Consider the following 19,312-nt stretch of genomic DNA (forward strand, 5'->3'; position numbering starts at 1 on the left):
CCCAGTTTATAGATGTGATAACTGAGGTCACGGAGGGTTAGTACCTTGCCCAGGACACACAATATTCAAGTCAGATTCAAGTCAGACCCTGGCTCCAGCCCATGCTCTTAAAACATGGTAACTCTCTCCACCATGATGCTGCATACTGACCCAAATTCTCAAGCTACATTTAAATGTCCTCAGCCTCGCTTCTGCCTATTGTCCTTAGTTTTGCTTCCAGAGTATAAAACTAGAATCATCCCTTTCCCTCCACCACAGTCTCCTTCTCTAGCAATGCCTTTACTTCCAAAGTGCTTCCCATGTCATCCATGCCCTGAAGCACCCCAGCATCTCCATGTTTCAGAGCCGAGGTCCTCCAACATGATCTAAAAATGACTTCCTGGGGCCCTGACGCTGTACCGTGATTGGTAAACCTGAGGGTGGTTTGTCCTGTTCAGCAGCCAGGCCAACCCTCCAGAGCTGTGAAACAATACATTTCTGTTGTTTTAAGCCGTCTAAGTTTGGGTTTAGTTGTTACAGCAGCCCTAGGAACTAATACCAGAAATGCAAGTCCCTCCCCACCAATCAGGTCAAGTTCTTCTTCTAGAAGCTCACATTCTGTCCATCAGGAGACATGACAGGCTTGACATTCCAATATACCCTGAGCCTGACAACTTCCTACCATCTCCACAGCAGCCAGCCACCATCGTCACTCCCTAGATTGGGGCCAAACTTCCTAACTGGTCCCCCGACAGTCACCTGCAGCCCTCCACACAAGGTCCGCACTCCACCCAGCTATGGAATTAGTTTTAAATACGCAATCAGTTAGGTCTCTCCTCGCTCATCCACCTCTGGCTTCAGAGTAGAACCCAAACTCCCACAATCCACCCTCCCCCTGGTCCCACCCCCTGTCCCAGACCTCATCTCTTGATTGTCACTGCTGCTCCACAGTTGCCTCCTGTCTGGGCAGAGACTCTAGACAGCCCGCCCTTCTGACCCCGGCCCTGTCACTTTCCTCTTAGCCCCCCTCCCCACCCACCCACAACCTGGGCTCCTGTGTTCTCTGCCTCCCTCTCCAGAGCAGAAGTGCATGAGAACAGGACCCAAGCATTTAAGCACCACTATAACCAGGCACTCGGAACAGCACGCGGCTCATCAGGGGCCTTCCATACAGCTGCCAAGGCCAAGAGGCGCTGGAGAGGCAAACCCTTGGCAGCTGGGGCGCTGCGGGGCAGTGCCTGGTTCTGTCTTAGGCTCAGCTTTCTCTTCATGCCTGGAAGGGTAATAAGAAGAGCATCTATCCCCAGATAACGCAGTGCTCTACAGCGTAAGCTAGAGCAGGCTGCATCAGTCCTGGGGCTTCAGTGCGGATCCCGATCCACACCCTCTAATGAGCTTAGGAGTCAGGAGGGAGACTCTGGGGCCTGGATCAAGTTCCTGGTGGGATTCAACAGGACACTGGCTCAGGCCCCATTAGTGCAGAAAGGGCTTGGTGAAGGAGACGCCCTTGCACAAGCTCTTGGGAGGAGGGGAATGTGGGCATATGAGGAGGCAAGACTCGTGCAAGGTGCTCAGGCTGGAATGCAGAGATGACAGCAGAGAGAGGAAGGAGTGGCAGGAGACGGGGTTCCAGATGCAGCAGGGGCCAGAACCCAAAGACTCCAAAGGGAAAAGAGAAAGAGGATGTGATTCAAATGGCATCAGGACCTCAGCACGTAGGAAACATCAGCACCTATAGCCATAAGGTCAGCAAGGCCTGAAATGTCTTCTTCCCTCTCTCTCTACACACCTCTCTCCCTCCCTCCCTCTTCCTCTCTCTTTCATTTCAAAAGCATCGTTAGCAAAAATTTTCATAAACTTTGCTCCAGAGGAAATCAATTCTTTCTCTGTCCTTCTGTCTCCCTCTCTCTCTTTCTCCACGTTGCCTTATATGTCCTTTCCTACAGATGGGATGTGTGTGCCTGAGTGTATCTGCTGTTGGAACGGCTCCATTTTCATTTGTTTGCCTAAAAAAAAAAAAAAAAAAGTCCAAATCTAAAAATCAAAGAGAAAAATATTGGGCTATTTTAAATGCAGGACATCCAGGTGAAGGCTAGAGAAACTAACACTCGGGACCCCCTCACAAAGGAAGCAGCAGTATCCTCATGCCACCTCCCCAGGGGGCAAAGCCCTCTCCACAGCTGAAGATGCCTCCTTCTGACTCCAGGAGTCAGAAGGCCACAGGGGCCAAGGAACAGGCTCCCAGTGAGAAGGGAGCCTAGTCCTTCCCTTGGACCAAGAGTCTCCCCCATCCTGACCCATGGTCTGAATGAGTTCGGATGCAGGAATAATGACCAAAAGTGTACCCGAACTGGGTGTGGCTTAGCCGGAAAGCGCTGCCCTGGCCTGGTGAGGCCCTGCCTTCCATCCTCAGCACCACAGAAAGAGAAAAGATCAACCAAACATCAGCCCAAGAAGTCCTGAGAGAGCCTCTCTGTCATAGTAAGGCCTTAATAGCAAGACTATGTCCCTTAGGAAACTTACACTGGCTTCGTGCTACATTTGATCCAGAACATTCTTCACATTGCTGCCCCTGGCATTCTACTCTGAGGACTCCAGTCCTGGGTCCCCTCCCTGTACCTGCCCTCTCAGAGCTTCACCCACTTCAGAGGCTGACTGTGACGAGCTTCCTTTTCAGGAATATCCATCTCCCACCCACTCGTTTTGCTGCCTTAAAACACAGGTTCCGGATTCCTGTGTTCCTTCCAGCATGGAGCCTGGTGCCTAAGACCCAGCAGGCAATCCATAAGAGTTTGTTCAACAATCAGCTGAATGAATGAATGAGCAAATGAATGATTTTACAGAAATCTGCCCTTGGGGTTAAAGAAAAAGTAAATACATTTAGAGTTTGATTGTTTGTTTGTTTGTTTGTTTGTTTTTAAGCAAGGTGCAAGAGAAGATAAAAAATGGCTATATTTTTTTCCCTCTTCCACAGCCAAGAAGTAGCCAGTTACAGCTACAGTGCCATAAAATGAACAGAAACACTTATTGGCCCGCTCTCCCCACTTTCAGAGAGTGAACGAGAACCTGGCCTCTGACTTTCCAAGAAATGTCAGGAGGTTGCCTGCAAGTCTGCTCATGCAGTTACACTCACTTCCATGAGCTGAGAGCGGCGGGCACAGCTCATTCCCGTTTCCCAAGAAGCCTGGTTAAGCACCACCACTCACTTCCACACTTGGGAGAAGCAGAAAGATGGAGCACATGTTAACCTTCCTTTTCGTGAAGCAAAAGAGGTATTCAAGCACTCCCCGGAACTCCTTCCAAACACTGTACAACGAGCGTCAAGATTTCCTCAAGCTCCTTGAAGAAGAATCTTTATGAGATCCTCCTTGCAACAAGCCCTAATGATCATCAGGAATTTCTATTCTGATGACTCCAAGCACGATCCTCAGGTCTCCCCCACTCCACTCCATGCCATTCTCTCCCCGACAGGCCACAAGCGATGCTCCAGCATTGGATTCTTTTCAGAAAAACGTGTCCGAAAATTGCTCCTTACATATCTCCCTCTGCCCCGTGAACTTCAGTGAATCCTCTGAAAAGCCAACCTTGACTGCATCTCCAGGGCACTTCTAAACCTCGTCAATGTTCCCAAACAAACACATGTCCCCAAAGAGAACTGGCCTGCCTCTCCTGGCCTGTGTTTTATTCCAAGACTGAGTTCACTTATGTGTTGGGACCCAACCCTCGTGCTGGTTCAATACAAACAGGTGCTACCAGCTTGAAGTCATTGTGACACTAATTACTATTGAATTATAGTGGAAATCATATAGAAATACTTACAACATTCAGGCGAGGACAAGAAGGAGTCCACGTGATTAATGTTATTAACATAGCATTAGTTCAGTAATATACCATAATGATCCAGCTATTATATTAAAGTGTTACTAAATATTCACTTAGCTCCAAAAAACACAGTGGGTGGGAGGTTTCTTTGTCGGATTTGGAATTTAAACAGCACTCTTTGTCAGATTTAAGCCCGGTATGAAGCCCCGACAAACAAAATCTGCCTCCTAACGGAATGTTTACAGAGGCACAGAAAATGCCCGCAGAAGGAACCCGTTTATCATAAACAATACAAATATTTACTTGATTATTTAATGGGTGCCCAGCATGTCTGTCCTTAATGTAGCATTAGCTGACATCAGGAACACACCATATGTGCAAATAATTAATTCAAATGATGCTTTCCTTCCAGTGAGTACTCTTATAAAGGAGCAGAATGGATGGAGAGGCATATTCAGAAGCAGAGAGTTGGAGGCCCCTCTCCATGCCTGCCCTTATGAGCACCTAGTTTTTAATACTTCCTCCTCATTGTCATTCCACTGCCAAGAGCCGATGGCATTTGAAATGCTCCTACAGTGTTCCTTATGTAATCAGTAGGATGACTAACACAGCGATTAAAACCTGACTTGGCTAAAGATTTTCTTATGAGACTCAGCTTTCGATGCCCAAGATCTCCAGAACAAGTCCACCCCCTTTGAACAACTGCAAAATAAATGGTTGCAAATATCAGCAGTGGATGATTCAGTATCCTGGCTCACAGGGGCAGGAAGAGAAGCAGCCTATCTGGACCAGAATTAAGTGTTAAGGGGCTCGGGGCTTATTTATAATAAAGACATTCAAATTACATAAAGGGATCTCCTGCGGGCAACAACACCGTCCCTTTTCTCTCTGAATTAGTACATGGCAAACTTTGGTTTGCGTGACATTTCCAATGGCAAAACATTTAGTGGAAGTGATATTCAGACACGAAACATGTTAAAATCTGGAAGCAGTAAAACCATGGATTCCTGACACACTGGGTCTACAAGTTGCCCTGGGGCCACCCTCCAACTCTGCAGAAAGCCAAGGTCTTGGGCATCTCCTCCCTTCTCAAGCCAGACTAATCCTACATCATTTTTCTCTGATTGCTCAAATGAGTACCAGTGGAAACTTCTCTTCTAAGAATAATAAGAAGAAAGGAAACAGAATTTTAAACCTACCTCTGGTAAGGAGACTGATCTTTCCTGAAAGCAAATTATTCCACTTCTATTATATAATTAGTCAGTTATATATCTCTGTTTGAGTGCGTATATTTGCATATATGTGTGTACCTATATACATGCATGTATTGCAGAGATGTAGTAAATGTTGGATTAGATACTGTACATGAAATGACTATCGCAATATCCAACAGCTAATAAGCTTTAGCAAGCGTTGGCTATAATCATCATCAGATTATATGCAGAGCACAGACACAACAATTGGTAGAATGTGGGCACTCAATAAATAGCACATAAATTGATTATTAGTAGCCCTTATAAAAGAATGCTTATCAACAAAGGAGACTAAGGCTCAATGAGGTTTTGGAACTTAACCAGGGTGTTGCTTCTGGCAAACGCTAAATCAAGGATTTGTTGGAATCAAACATGCTCGTGTCAAAAACCCTGGCCATTTCTCCTACACCCCACACCTTCTGAAATCCCTACCATAATAAAAAATGCAGAGATGGCACTGACACCTTGAAAAGTTCATTGACTGACTTCAGGTTCCAACAGGACTTTTAAAAACAATAAGGCCCCCATCAAAAGAAAGAGGGAAAAAAAGCTCACAAACTATTTAAAAATATCTTCATGATAATTCTCAATATTTTATAGCTTTGAAAAGTCAACATTCAAAACCATAAACTTGTTCCCTACCCAGTGACATTTTCTCCTTTCCTAACGAATCAGTATTTAAAAGGAAAATTCCCAAATTGAAACAGTGGCCATGATTGAGTAATTCATGGCTCAGTGCTATATGAGCAATTAATTAAATCCATCCAGCAATATAGAGAAACCAGTCATCTCCCTGTATTTATTTTATTTCACTTCATTTCCTAAATCTAGTATACTCCCCAAAGCAATTCTTTGCAGTAATTTTACCTTCCATGCACAAATCTAATAATTCCTCTTGTTCTTAAGCATTGCAGGTGCAGCAGCATTATTATCATCTTATTAAATGTACATCAGATAAACCCCAGTGGTGCTGCATTCTCCAAATTTCCTTTTTTCCCAATCACGGATTTTCTGTTCCTCATAAGAAAACATTGAGGTCTCTATTAGCAATAGGTTTCTTTAATGTATGCTTTGGCTTTTTTTTTTTTTTCTTTATACATCTTGTTGCCAATCACAGGATTTAGTCAATCTCCTATGCACATCCACGACTCTGTAATCTTAAAGAGCTATATGCAGATGATTGGCAGATAATACTTGACAGGTTCAAAATTAGAGAATATACAATGAAAGATTCAGAACAGCCAGATCACTTGGTATGCTATACTTTGCCAAGTCTGGCTTCTCTCATAAGGAACTTGGGAGGGGGAGGGAGTGAGGCGGAGGAAAGAGCTAACCACTCTTCCCCCTGTGACCTACTGGGTGGAGACCACTGAGCTTGAAACAAGTGTTGAGGACTCATCGGCCAGAAATTTCCTAGCCAAGAATTAAAATTTGTGCCATCGAAGTATTAAGTCAGAAATGCGATTCCTTGGCATTTAAACCAAAATGCCAGCATTTCTTTTTGGGAGACAGCCAGAATATTCTTTTCACAGACTTTATTCAGTTTCCTTCATTGAAGAGACTTGTTGTCTAGGTAGCATAAGTCCTTAAATCTTTAATGAGAAAAGAAATCATGTCATGTTTATTGAAATGATTAGGCCAATTTTTATTGATTCTATACAATTTATGTGAGAACTGGTATTTACCTGAAGACTTTCTAGGCCAGAAAGGATTGTTCGGCAACTTTTTTCTTTTATACTAATTGACTCCACTACGGGTAATTTAGCTAAGAAAAGAAATGTGCATACTTTATTTCCTTTATCTTCTATTTTAAGCCTCCATACTCATGACCAACAGCAAATAGTTTTCTACTGTTTCTGGAAAATCAAATAGCTCAAGACGGATGCTGATTGAACTAGTTAGAATTCAGTGTTTTGGAAGCTCCAAAGGCTGTGCCTACCCAAACAGACCCTTCTCCAAAAACCTGAACCTGGTTCAGTGTTTTCTCCTCTGCCCTTCTCAAGATGTAAATTCTTGTGCTATTTTTAGCCAACACCCTCTTTGTAGTGAATTAACAGCCAGCAAAACCTAAGCGGGCAGCCCCATCTTAGAGGTAACTCGCAGAGAATTCCACTGATGGCAGCCATCGGTAGGAATTTTTGTTCTCTGAAATAAAAAAAAGAACTATTTTCAACCTTGGAAGGTACCAGAAGATGACCGTGCTGGGATTCCACCCAGGAAATGTTTCAGGAGGGGAGAAATAAGTGAGTGAGGGGTCGTTACTTTATGTGCACGCTGGTGGAGAAACGAGGAGGCTTTTTCTAAACTCCTGCTCTCTTCTGGGGTATGCGTTCAAAATAGGTCACGATGGCTAAAATTGTTCCAAGGTGGCTTGAGTCGTTTTGAAAAGCAATTGCGGTCTAGAAAAGCATTTGGGTTCATGGTTGGCCACCACTATTAAAAGCCCAAGGGTTAGTAACCCTACGGCATAAGGAAAGGTGGGCACCTGAGGAAGAAGTGGGGTGGTCTCAGGAAAATCACAAAGGAGGGTGACCCGGCCTTTCCGTCATCCGTCAGCAAAATGTATACTAAGTAGCCACTACTGAGCCCAACTAGCTCAGATGGTTTAGTTTAGAATTGAGAAGGCAAACGGAGAAAGAAAACTTCTGATCCTCAGAGCTCATCTTGACTTTAAAAGCACATTTTTAACAGCTGAAGTGTAAAAGGTTCACACACCAGAAAATTCCAGATGACAGGGCTGGGCACTGAGCTCTGGTATGTCAGGAATCTGGTCAGCTAAGCCAGCCCTGCCTGCAGACAACACTGGGAGCTTCAGTTTTGAGAGATGAGACTAATTCCACATTAATGCAAATAAGAAGAAGAAATGTAGATGGAACAGAGAGAAGATGTCAAGGACATGTTTAAAAAAAAAAAAAAGGCCTTTTCCTTTCTTGCTTGCTTAGAAATGGAAGTCGATTTCTATAAACATGTATTAACATCTATACTGCCTTAATGAAGATATCATTGTTTCTTTGTTGTTGGAGAAAAAAAAAATTAAAAAGCAAATCTAGCCATTTTCAGGGTCCTTTTGTGCTTAAAAACATAGGCAATGGCTTCAGACTAAACCAGCATAACCAGAAATTATAAAACACTCCAATAAACAGGGACAATCATTGCAATCATAAGCCAGTCCCTCCCAGAATGTGGCTAGGAAATACATCCCTTTCTTCAAGGGACACAAATATCTTCAGTCCCCAGAGTACCAAATTTCTATGCATTCACCTATGGTTTCTACATGGAAAAGTGAGAAAAGAAAAGACATCAAAATTATATAAGTAAGTTTTTTCTAAAAATACCTTCCTATAACTTGCCAAAATGACTGAGATATTTCTCATTTACTTTCAAGTCACAGAAACCTAAATGCTCTGCTCTGTGTCGGGATGTGAGACAGGAATGTCTTAACCAGAGCGGTCAAAGGTGAACTGGAAACTACAGAAGGAAGGCGTTCTGAACTCCATTTGCATAATAACTGGACTTCCCCAAGTCAAACTCAGCAATCAAAGGGGCAATTCTGAAGTACTGTACAGTCTTAGGATAGCAATCCTGGGATACAGCTATGGGTGGGACACCAAGAAGGTTAACAGATGCTTTCAATAAGCAATAAAGATATAGGGTAGTCATGGTAACCTGCATGCAAATTTAGAACTTGGGGAAAAAAAAAAAAAAAAAAAACTTCTCTTCCCTTTCCCATGATATCACATTGGAGTTTCTCTTCAAGACATTACTTGGTAATTTTAAGGCAGATTTCCTAAACAAAGACTTCTAAAATATCAATATTTTATTCTAAACATTTGTACCATATAATTTACACCATACAAAATGAAGGAAAAATTTAAAAAAGAGAGAGAGAGAGCTTTAAGTGTCCTGTTCCCAGTGGACTAGGCAATAAACTGATGGATATGTTTAATCAATGTCTTAAGCAGAAGGGAGATAGGTGAACCTAACAGGCATAAAGTCAGACATGACCTGGAACAAAAACCAGAAGGAGGCACTTCCACCAGGACACACATTAGAAAACAGGAAACAGGCAGAAGAGGGCAATTTTTTTGTAACCTGTGACTCAGTTTCTTTCCATTTTCCTCTCTCCTTTGAAAAAAAGACACACAAACCCTCCCAACAATGCAGTGGAGAGCCGTCAGAGACTCCTGGGCCTCACTCTGCCATCCCACTCACCCAGCTGGCTCTGACCACGGCCCTTGAGAAAGGACGGTCATCTCTGACCCAGGCCACGGAATGTAAGGACACAGGAACTTGGACATAAGAACTGACAGAGAAAAAAGACTGAAAGACAAGAGGGAGAACCCAGTGTGCCTCCCGTTTTTAGTTTTGTTTGTTTGTTTGTTTGTTTGCTGTTTGTTTTGCCACTTTGCCAATCATTTTAGTCAGTGTTTTGTTGTTGTTGTTGTTGTTGATGTTGTTGCTGTCACCAAAAGATCTGACAAGAACAACTTAGGGGAGGAAAAGTTTATCTTGGCTCATGGTTTCAGAGGTTCAGTACAAGGTCAGCTGAGGCCATTGCTCTGGGCCTGGGTAGAAGGTATGGAGGAGGAAACATCATGGTAGAAGGGTATGGAGGAGGAAAACAGCTCAGGACATGGCCACCAGGAAGCAGAGAGACAAAATATAAACCCCAAAGGCACACCCCACTGACCCACCTCCTCCAGCCACACTCTACTTACCTAAAGGTATGGCCCAGTGAATCCATATCAGTGGATTAATCCACTGATTAGGTTACACCTTTTATAATCATTTCACCTCTGAAAATTCTTGCATAGTCCATACTGAGGTTTTGAGGGACACCATCTGTCTAAACCATGACACCAATGTTTTAATTGAACAGATACATCGTTTTTATAGAAGTAATTTAAAAAAAAAAAAAAAACATTAAAATCTAATGGTTTCCCACCTCATATTAAAACTCTGAGCATGACCACTCCATCGAAAACAAGTAACATTTCTAACAGTTCCTAATCGCTGATAAGGGGAAGGGGGAGGGGAATGTTCTTAGTGACTGGGGAGTTACAGGTAAGTTAATCTGAACTAGAATAACAGCAATACTTTACATCCTTAATGCACTTGCCAATCACTGTCTCACGTGTCCTTATTATAATCCTATGAACCTGGTAAGAGAATCAGGACAATCTCCAATTTATACACGAGAACACTGAAGTTCTGAGGGAAGAGAAAGACTGCTCAGGGTCACACAGAGAAAGAGATAAAAAAGTAAACCCATTCACTTTTTTAAAAACATGATAGCTGGGCGCGTGCCATGCTTTTTTAACACCCTGCATAGCTACAGCTATAAATGCAGCAAGAAGAGTTCCGGCATACTTGCTGTTCCATAATTATTCAAGAAGGCACAACTGCCCCATCAACATATTTGACTCCGTCACAATGAAGAAAGGCAGCCAGCGACTCGACCCACCCAGGTAGCAATAGTCGGGCTCAGCCACCACGGTCTCCTGCAGTTCCTGGTAACCAGGGTGTAGGATTAATGCACCAGCAGAAATACTACAGAGGTGCTCCAGGGCCCCAGCAGTGCCAAGTAATGTGCTGACTCCTTCTCAGTCCTGCCTTCCATCCCTGTGATCCTATCAGAGAGAGCCGGAGTAAGACACCTTAACACCCCTGTCTCCTGCCCAGCTCCCCACTTCTAAAAGCAGAGGAGAAACGGGTTTCAGGCTAAGAGCTCTCAGCAGGCCTCTGAGACGTTGATTTTGTGGTGCTCTTTCACTTTTTTTTCGGTATCCTTCGATTTACAGCAAGTGATACTGGTTTTCCATTTAAAATGATGATGTAAAATTTCTTCTCTGAATAAATATATGGAGATTAAAACAAGTGAAATAAAGTTATTAGGCCAAACTACTCAAGTTATTAGACTAAGCCCCTGGAAGTTGGTTGGTTTGTTTGAGATCACAAAAAACTGGTACTTTCATAAGGCTTGGCCTAATGGATGGATACAGAGTAAATAATAATGATGGCATAAAGATGAAATGTAGAGATATGTTTGCATAGATAGATGGGACCTATAGAAATAGATGTATAGAGATTGACACGAGAGAGAGAGTAGATGAATGACTTGGATTTGAGAAGCCTGGTTATTAGGATGGTTGTCTTATTAAGCTGAATCCCATTCTCAAAAACATACTTTAACCATGACAATTTGATTCTCAACTCAACTTAGAAAAAAGCATCCAGTTTCTCTAGATCGGCCCTCTCTCTGGTCCTGTTAGCCACAGATGAGGAGCAAAAGTGCTCCAGCCCACCAAACAGGTTAACAGAGAGCAGGACAGGAGCCCACGAGCTCCCACCCCATCTTTCCCCGTCACCTTCCCCTTGGCTTCTCTCATCTCCACTGTATAAATCATGTTCCAGCACAGCGGAAATACCCACAGCCTCTTTAATCCATCAGAAACAACTCCACTCCGTCTTCAAGCCTCCTCGCCTTTCTGTCCCTCCTACACTTCCTCTAGAATAATCCAGGTGCTTGGAGACTTGGGAAGGGCCTTGGGTGGGGGTAACCACCCTTTGCACTGTCTCCAGCCAACATCTCTGGAAAAGGAAAGACGAAAAGTGAACAAGATAAAGGAAAAGGTGTGGGTGGCGGACAGTCCTCAAACGGTATATGACAATAGGAGCCTGGACCTTCTATGAGTGGAACATGGCAAGTCAGCAGAATGGGTTCATCTGCGCATAAGACCACCTCTCTTCTGAAACCCCTGGTGCTACTCAACCTGTGGAAGGGGCATTAAGAATTTCCCCCACCCCACGCCCCATCTCCAGAGTTTGGGAGAAGCACGTGCACTTCTGATGGAAGAAGTTTTAATGGACAGCTCCAAGCTCATTCCACTCACGCTGAGGCAGCACCGAAACTAAAGAATGACTATGAGCTATAATCTACTTCAAGCCTTTTCCTGTCTAACTGTGTGACTTGTTGGCATTTGAGTTTACTTAAATGCCAAATGAGGTGCTTGTCCTAAATCAGAAGTTGGTTCTCAAGCTTGTTCCATATTAGAATCATTTGAGAAGCTTTATAAAAAATATCCACACCTGGCTGGGTGCAGTGGCACACCGCTGTAATCTCAGTGGCCCAGGAGGCTGAGGCAGGAGGATCTTTAGTTCAAAGCCAGCCTCAGCAACTTAGCAAGGCCCTAAGCAACTTTGTAAGACCTTGTCTCAAAACAACAACAACAAAAAAGAAATTTAAAAGGGACTGGAGTTATGTCTTGGTGGTTAAGCACCCCTGGGTCCAATTCCTGATACCAAAAAAAAACAATGCCCACACCTAGAAATTGTGGAATGTGTTAGTATGTGCTGAGCATCTGTATGTGTTTGAGCTTTCAAGGTGCTTCTAACATGTGGCCAGGGTAGAGGATCTCTGATTTAGATGACCTCTAGGGTCCTATCTAGCTCTAACAGTCTTTGGGAGCTCTAACAGTCTTTGGGCCCTTGATCTCAATTTAGGGACCAGTGACCTTTTCTTGTTTCCTTGTCTACGTACCTTTTATCAGTAAACACATTTGCTTTATCCTAACTGCAATTCTTACTTAACCTTTTCCAGAGAGCTGATAATACCAAACAGCTGAGGTTTATTTCTCTACCAAAAAGGACTTTATGTTTTGGTGAAATACACAGCCTTTGGAGCTACACAGACCTGGGATCAAATCCTCAGGTGGTGGCCTTAAGCAAACCATGTAATCTCCCTACATCTCCACTTTCTCATCTCCAAAAATACAGATAATAATACCTATTTCATGGGTCAGTATGAGGAGTGAATGTAGCAAAGCACTAATGCTGCATTCACATCAGCTACTGTCCCTTCCTACAACTTGGAGGTGACAGGAGGTTCTGCAAGCAGAGAAGAAAGAGCTGGAGGAAAGCCAGACTGGATTTTTCTAGAATCCCCAAGTCTTTGGCTGAGCAGATCAATGCCAGTCAGAAAGACACTTAGAGCTTCAAAGCTCAGCCTCCCCACCATGATCAGCAGCCTCCTCCCTCCATCAGCCGCAGAGAAGCAGAAACACAAGCCAGCCCTCCACCCTGGAAGGGAGAAGTTACAAGTGTGAACTCACAGAACGGCAGGCCACGAGATAAGTAGGCCAGTCCTGGCCTCCTGCAGCCAAAAGAGCAGAGGAAAGGAGGCCCACGGTCAAAGGCAGCTAATGAGGAAACAGTCGGGTCTAGTGATAGCAGGGCAAAGAGGTGCCTGCACAGATGGAGGAGGAAAAAAGACAAGCAAAATAAAAGATATTTGCCCTTTCCATCTTTGGCAGGGCCATCGAACGAATTTCTCAGACCACTGAGACTAAGCAGCAAGACAAATGCTCAGCACTGAAGCTCTAAGTAAGATTGCTTCTAGAAATTAGCTTTGTCCTGTTGATGCATACACAGACACAGGGAAAAGGGCTAAACAGAAATGTGCTAAAAACCTGTGAAGATGGTTTACCTGCCTGAATTGGACTTGTGGGTCATTTCTAGTCTCTTCCATATGCATGTCTGCAGATTGCAAATCTATAATAAATGAAAATGTCTTTTATGATCAGAAAAAAAAAATTGAAAGGAAGAATTAAAGCATGCTATGCATGTTTATAAGTGAGAGAAAAGAGACAAGGAGAAAAAAAAGGCCCCTGGTTGGGATTGAGGGCAAGGGAGGGCACAGGATTATGACACCAAAAAAGAGGGCTGTATTTTTAAGAATAGATCAAAAAAACATTTGATGGGTTACTCATTAATGAGACCATATTTTTGAGGGTACTGGGGGCAGAATTTGCCATTGCAAATAGCAAATAATCTGCAGGCTATATTTTCTTCTTTCTTGCTTATAGTGTGGACATGGACTTTGCCAGGATTTGGGAAGTTGCTGGGAATTGCTGTGTGACAGCAAACACAATGCCCACTGAAACTCTCCAGCCAAGGAACTAAGTAAGCACTGAGCACAGGCATACAGAAATCAGAACAAACCCAAGGAGGCACTTACATTTCTTAAAACATCATTTGTCAGGATTTTTCCCGATCTAAAAATACAAGAAACCTCATATGGGATGCCATGGAGTTTTAAGAAGCAATCCCAGAGAGCAGACTTAACTTTTCCTACAATGTGGAGAATGTGCCCTGGAAAGGGACAGATTTTTCCACGTGGGAAAAATCTATTCCACTGGCCCAAGGTTGTCATTTATTTTCTTCCCTCTGTATCTACTCCTGGCCTGCTGGAATAGTCAGTCAGGAAAAGTGAGGGAACAATCCTTCCCTGTCACTCTATCTTTAGAGACCTTTCCATGTGGCCCGGCTGCCAGAAGTCATACAGAAATCTTGTGTCGATCATCAGCCCTGTCAGGCTGAGGGATGTGAGGACTTTCAGAGAAAATAGCTAAATATCCACCATTAGAACTCCTTGTTGATTTTCACCTCCTGAGACACTTTTAATCTCACCCCAAATGTTAGGATTTGAAGAAAACAGTATCATTAAAAAGGAAAATCGGGTTGAGGTGGGTTCAGGTTAGGGTTAAGATTCGTGAAATTTAGACTCCACACATTTCAATTAAATGGTACATCGATCCATGTACCAAACTGTACTGAAATCTGCTCAAAGTCCCATTTGTCAAGTTTTATCTGCCACCATTTGGATTCAAGATGACAGACTGCGTTATAAATCCAATTCAAGATGGGCCTTACGCTGTGCAGTGTACCAAATTTTATCAAAATCAGTCAGCTTCTTCGACGGTTGGACAGGGGATAGACCAAAAGACAGCTAAAAAGGAAAATGTCATGTCGACTAACTGAAGCAAGAATTGTTCTTAAATGGGTCGTCTGTATATCAATTAATTCATCCAACAAATATTTATTATTAAGCACCACTCTCTGCCAGGTGATGGAATAGACCTGGGAAGATGGAAAAGTGCAAGATAGAGGCTAAAACTTCCATCAGGGTGTGGGGAGGAAGGGATTTAAAAAGATCATTAAAACTGAGACTAGAGCCAGCTAGGAAATAAAAAGAGTGGTGCAGTAGAAGAAATCAGAAATAGCAGACCTAGGGTCATGAGGGAAGCCTTCTCTGCAGGAAGGTATTTAGGTTGCAAGGGATGGATGGGAGGAAGCAGCCTTAGCATCCCAGACAGAAGAAAGGAAGAGTCCTAACGGGCACTTGTTATGGTCCTGGACAGCAGACAGGGGCCTGCAGGTGAAGAGGAGAAGCAGGCCCACAGAGGCTTGCCAAGTGGTGACCAGAGATGCCACAGAATACTGGAGAAATCACTCAGGTGGACCATGGGACACCAGAGACTTGACACCAAAAGAAGACCACACACCAAGCTCTTCTTCTTCCTGCAGTGCTCTCCGGTTACACACTAAATAGTACCCCACAGTCTATACATGTTTAACTTCTTTAGGAAACTACCATTGTTATTATCATCAACCTCATTAAGGAACTTTGACGTGGGGTACATACCATCAGGGGTCACTTAGCGACAGGATACACGCTCAGAACCGTGTCCTTGAGCAATTTCATCATTGTGTGAACATCACCTCATAGGAGTGCTTACACAAACTTGGAAGGCTAGGTGTCACTAGGAATATATCTCACCTGACCACTGTTATTCATGGGGTCCATCACCGATGGAGCCATCGTTATGTGACACGTGACTGCACTTTGTTAATGCACCCAGTGCATAGAAGCATATAAACTTCCCACCAGAGGCCAAGAAAGAGCTCTCCATCAAATCAGTCAATTCCAAAGCAATCGGGTATTTACTGCATGTCCTATGGAGCAGATGGCCCTTCAGCCCTGCAGGGGGTGAAGAAGAGGGGATGCAGAAGTGGACTCCAGGGAAGCCTGTCACATTGGGGACATTCCCATTCTGCACCATGGTAAGGTCCATTTTTTGGTCCATCAAAAACAGATGCCCAACTATACAAAGCATCCTTCCATTTCCCCATCCTCAGAAAAGTGATAGATTTTATGAAAGTCCCATCTTAACCTTCTCTTGATCACACTTCAGTCATTTGGAAAATAAAACAGATTGCAGAAGAGTTTATATGATCAGCTCACTGATCTCGGACACATCAAGATGAAAAAAATTCCCCATTTGATTAAGGGTCAATATTCTAGAAATATTTGTGGGTCACCAAAAGGGGGATATTATTCAGGAAACATTTGCTGATTACCTTTGCTACTGTCTTCTTGCTGTATGGAGTACTAAACATACTTATGCTACAGCTTAACCCACATTTTCATGATCACAGACCCATAATGTGCTATGCATCTAAGGCTGGGGGGTTCTTCTCATGATGACTTTAAGTTCTTTCAAAGAAATGACTAAATATTAGCTACAATTTTTTAAATGTGCATGATTTTAATTCTCTAAAAATGTGCATGATTTTAATTCTCTCTAGGCGATATTTGATGGATAAGTCTAAAATAAAATGGTCAAATGGCTTAACCTTTTAGCAATAAAACTGTGTGCAATAAAGATGCTAGAGGCACCAGTGATGGAACTGTCATAGACTGGAGAATTATTAGACCCCAAAATTCTGTACTGCAAAACCAAATCTGTAGATTTTTTTTCCAAATGAAAAAAAAAAATCCAGGAAATTAAATGGAAAGACCTGTAGTAATGAAATATTAAATACAATTTCAAGTGTACAAAAAGGTCATAAGCCAAAAAAAAAAAAGAAAGGTTTCTAGAGAAACATTAATTTTGTCATGCTTCATGTATGCCTGGATTTAAACACCCCTAAAAACCAAGCAGGCCCAGTCTGGGGCAGGGGGCGGTAACATAGAGTTGGGGTGAGAGGAAGGAAGAGGCCAGGAACAGAAGAAAGGAAGAGCTAAGAAAAAGCAAACAAAAATGAAATAGAGAATATTTCACTTGTTTCCTAAAGTCCACATCATATTGAGAGGTATTAGAAAAAAAAAAAAAGCAAAACCTCTGGACAGCCACCATGGCTCGCGGGTTGCTCCTGAAGTTTGGCCTGATTCTTGGTTCCTTGCACTGCTACAGCTCTGATTCCTGTTCTTAACCTTCACCATAAATGACATTCAATTCTAGGCAAAGAAAGCACGTAGCAAAGGATGTTCTGGAGTTGGTCAGTTAAGGTGAGTCTGGGAGGAGACTGCTAACTATAATCACAGCAATGGCTGCAAATAGGCAGCATTAGTGTCAGGATGTGTCAGTCATGCTTTGAGTTAGTAACATGCACACAGGAAGCCAGGGGGAGAGCCAGAGAAGCTCTAAAGGCAAGAGTTTAAAAGGAAAAGTCATCGTGTGAGTAAAGGGGTCTCACATTAACATCAGACACCGTGAGTTTGGGAGTGATGATGTTGTCTAGGTAAGATATAGTTTACAATGCACAAGGAGAGAATCCTAATTTAACAACACCTAGCCACCACTCCAGGCCTGTCACCCACCCAGTCTTACTCTCTTTCTTTAATATGCTCCAGAAGTAAGATGATCTGTAATTTACGATTATTGCAACTTTAAAACCTAAACAGCACAAGATGAAATCTTTTTCTTCAAAATACCAATCTGTGTGGTTGTAATATTGGATGGCAGAAAGAAAGATGTATATTTATGACCAATTTTTATTTATCCTCGCCTATTTATAAATTGTGCTACAGCTTCAATAACCATGGTTGAAAAGAATAATGTCATTCCTAACCACTGCCTTTGACTGTGAAAACAATTTCACCATAACACGAAACTGCTTCAGGAATAATCTATAAATGAATCCTGGATTACTAGTCTAAAGATGGTGGTTATAAATGATTACATGAAAGAGTTGATGCTACTTTGAAAATCTTAGAGTCTGTCTATGGATTTTTGTATTTTATATGTAACATTTTTATGAAGTGATTTTGCCTTTACATAATGGCTTTCATCTTCAAAGCACTTCACAAATATGAACTAGTTACATAAAAAGCTATATTACTGCAAAATCAGAAGATGGGGAAGCTCAACTTCTCAGCAATATTCACTCTGGCACATTCTGTATGTTTAATCCACAGTAAAGGTTGTGCCTTTTTAAGTGTGTTTAATTATCAACACTCTTCTTTAAAAAATCCAAAGGGTTAATAAAGCTTTGGATGTAACAGGCATTTATTGATTTTCATAAAAGTCTCCCTTTGACTGAATTTTGAAGAAATTAGACTTTTACAGTGATAGATCTTCTTTTTATTCTTCTTCTAGTTCATAAAATCTGTTAAAATATCAATAAAAATATTGTTCAATGAAGATTCAGCATATTGAAATTGAAAAAAATTAAGCCTGTGTCAGTGAGCATTGTTTATGTAAATTATGGTATATCTATAACAACATCAAATATAATTCAACCATTAGTAATTATATTTTTAAAGAATATTTCAATACACAGGGGAATTTTCACAATATATTAGTTTGTTTAAAGATTACAAGATTCTCTATGCCCTATGATGCCAATTTTGTAATACAAATAATTATATCTAGATATGTAATCAAATTAGATGACATATATATGGGTAGTGGGTGTCCAAGTAAGACTTATAGTTTACTTCTTTCTTTGGACTTTATTATTTAAAGTCTTCACAATAAAATATACAGAGATTTTTGAAAATCATGGGACATAAATGCTTTTTGAGGAAAAACATTATCCTTGCCCTACCACCTCACACTCTGCTGGGGAAATAGAAAATGTCAGACCCTGTGAGAATCTCGTTGAGAGTAGGGAGCTCGGAGCACCTGGGAGGGATTCAGGTGGAAGTCCAGAGAAGGAAGACAAATGTGCCCTGAGTCTTGCAGGGTAAGCAACTGTTCAATAACAGCAAAGAGAGCAGCCCAGACACAGAGGCAGGAGGCACATGGAAACAACATTGTTTGCAGTATCATGCAAATAGCATGGTCAAGAATCTTGGAAGATGATGATGGATATGGCACACCGTGGATCATGGAAGATGGTGGCTAATGCCCAACATATCTTCTCTAGATGATGCATAAAGATGTTGAGAAAATCAGCATGGGGAGGGGTGAGGTCAGGAGAGAAATAGGATTAACTAAGTAATCAGCCACTCCGGATGAAGCAAGCAGAGAACTGGAGGAAAGCAAGACCCCAGTCAGGGATACAAGTTAGGAGATTCCCACCGGTTTAACCCAGGCAGAAACAGTGCCAACAGAAAAGAGGGATGGAGTTCCAGAGCCATTAAGAAAAAGAATAGGCAGTCTTAGTGGCCAACTAGATGTGGGTTGAATAAG

General features: G+C 42.4%; 1 protein-coding gene across 3 annotated transcripts in view; it reads right to left on the reverse strand.

The window, feature by feature from the left end:
* Positions 1 to 19,312, reverse strand: part of Ppargc1a (PPARG coactivator 1 alpha) — a 607,642-nt gene that overhangs the window by 516,396 nt on the left and 71,934 nt on the right. The gene's annotated exons all lie outside the window — the stretch shown is intronic.

Source organism: Marmota flaviventris, chromosome 7, assembly GCF_047511675.1.
Source record: "Marmota flaviventris isolate mMarFla1 chromosome 7, mMarFla1.hap1, whole genome shotgun sequence".
Classification (NCBI taxonomy): domain Eukaryota; kingdom Metazoa; phylum Chordata; class Mammalia; order Rodentia; family Sciuridae; genus Marmota; species Marmota flaviventris.